This window comes from Eschscholzia californica, unplaced genomic scaffold (assembly GCF_041429995.1).
Source record: "Eschscholzia californica isolate CP2 unplaced genomic scaffold, dmEscCali1.0.p SCAF_85, whole genome shotgun sequence".
Lineage (NCBI taxonomy): Eukaryota > Viridiplantae > Streptophyta > Magnoliopsida > Ranunculales > Papaveraceae > Eschscholzia > Eschscholzia californica.
This window is the reverse complement of record NW_028238511.1, coordinates 35,001-37,500: the sequence shown is the minus strand read 5'-3', so window position 1 is coordinate 37,500 and position 2,500 is coordinate 35,001.

Sequence of the window (2,500 nt, the reverse complement as noted above, 5' to 3'; positions counted from 1 at the left end):
TACATCATCATGACATCGGAATACGGCCCCAACATCGATCTCGGAGAAAGTACATCATCATAACATCGGATCGGATGTGTATCCATCGAAGTTCCATCGACACTTCGAGAAGATCGAACATAGCTTCCTAGCATGTTAAAGGTTCGGTGCTAATGGGAACATAAAGATCCCACGACGTTCCAAACGAAAGTAAAGTGTTCCGTGCGTGTGAACTACGTTGTCCCATGTGCCGGCTCTCGACTCCTAAGATGTCCCATGTAAATGCCCTTCGTGGGAAAGAATGTCCCGTGCAAGACGCCTTGATGATCCCCATAAGGTGTCCCATGTGCGTCCCATGATGTCCCATGCGCGTCCCGTGCCGTCCGAGCCTCACCAAGGCCGTCCCATGCGCGTCTCGTGCCGTCCCGAGCTGTGCCGAGGCCGTCCCTTGCCGTCCCGAGCCTCGCCAAGGCCGTCCCGTGCCGTCCGAGCTGTGCCGAGGCCGTCCCATGCGCGTCCCGTGCCGTCCGAGCTGTGCCGAGGCCGTCCCGTGCTGTCCCATGCCGTCCCGAGCCTCGCCAAGGCCGTCCCATGCGCGTCCCGTGCCGTCCGAGCCTCACAAAGGCCGTCCCGTGCCGTCCCATGCGCGTCCCGAGCCTGACCAAGGCCGTCCCGTGCCTCACCAAGGCCGTCCCATGCGCGTCCCGTGCCGTCCCATGCGCGTCCCGAGCTGTCCCATGCCGTCCCGAGCCTTAGCAAGGCCGTCCCATTCGCGTCCCGTGCTGTCCCATGCGCGTCCCGTGCTGTCCCGTGCCGTCCCGAGCCTGACCAATGCTGTCCCGTGCGCGTCCCATTCTTTTGGCTCGGCTGGCCCGTGCATTCTATGGGGTCGTGGGACATTTCGAAATCCACCCGGGCCACTTCGACTCTCTCTTCATTAATACTATTGAGGTATTATTTATGAATTATTGGAGAAAAGAAACGGAGGAAAATATTTTTTTTTCTATTTTTTATGAATTTTCCGGTGTTTATTCACTTAAAAATTCATAGAAAAATAAATATTTATCGGAATCGCTATTATAATATATCAAAAAAATCCTTGCGAAAAGACCTTTCCGACGAGTATAAGTTTGCTGGATTCCGACGAGTAACGAAGGAGTAAAGGCCCAGTATGCTTGGTTAAAAAATTGATGTTTCCTTGTGAAAATAGGAAAAACAATAACTTTGCACTATAAGGGGGAGGGTTGAGCTCCTTCCCCAGAGCGTGCACAGCACTTGTGCTGGCACGTTCCCTAGTGCTCGCCAAGCACCATAGGGCATCCAAAGGGCAAAGCTCGGCCTACTACATGATGGGAAGCTTCTAATATGTCGGAATACGAAGAGATTTCGTGCGACCCGAAGCTCGGCTCGGGCGTCCCGGCCTGTCCCGAGCTGTGCCGAGCGCGTCCCAGGCCGTCCCGAGCCAAGTCTCGGGCGTCCCAGGCCGTCCCGAGCCAAGTCTCGGGCGTCCCAGGCCGTCCCGAGCCAAGTCTCGGGCGTCCCAGGCCGGCCCGAGCAAAGTCTCGGACGTCCCAGGGCGTCCCGAGCTGTGTCGAGGCCGTCCCAGGGCGTCCCGAGCTGTAGCGAGGGCGTCCCAGGCCGTCCCGAGCCAAGTCTCGGGCGTCCCAGGCCGTCCCGAGCAAAGTCTCGGGCGTCCCAGGCCGTCCCGAGCTGTGCCGAGGCCGTCCCAGGCCGTCCCGAGCAAAGTCTCGGGCGTCCCAGGCCGTCCCGAGCTGTGGCAAGGGCGTCCCAGGCCGTCCCGAGCTGTGGCAAGGGCGTCCCAGGCCGTCCCGAGCTGTGCCGAGGCCGTCCCGAGCCTAGTCTCTGGCGTCCCAGGCCGTCCCGAGCTATGGCGAGGGCGTCCCAGGCCGTCCCGAGCCAAGTCTCGGGCGTACCTGGCCGTCCCGAGCTGTAGCGAGGGCGTCCCATGCCGTCCCGGGCTGTCCCATGCGCGTCCCGTGCCGGCCCGAGCAACAGCTCGGGCGTCCCGTGCCTCGGCCCTTCCAAGTGGTGCTTCGTCGGACATCTCGATATCCACTCGAGCATTTTCGACCATTCTCCATATGTGGGTGTGTGGGTATTTATCAGGAATATTGGAGAAAGAATCGGGAAAAAAATATTTTTTTTCTATTTTTTTTGAATTTTTAATTGTTTATTCACTTAAAAATTCATAAAAAAATAAATATTTATCGGAATCGCTATTATTATATATCAAAAGAATCCTTGTGAAAAGACCTTTCCAACGAATGCAAGTTTGTTGGATTTGGACGAGTAACGAAGGATCAAAGGCCGAGTATGCTTGGTTAAAAATTTGATGTTTCCTTGTGAAAATAGGGAAAACAATAACTTTGCACTATATAGGGGAGGGGTGAGCTCCCTCCCCAGGCCGTGCACAGCCCTTGGGCTGGCAGGTGCCTTGGCCCTTGGGATGCAACATAAGGCATCCCAAGGGCAAAGCTCGGCACGGGGGTGGATGGGAAGC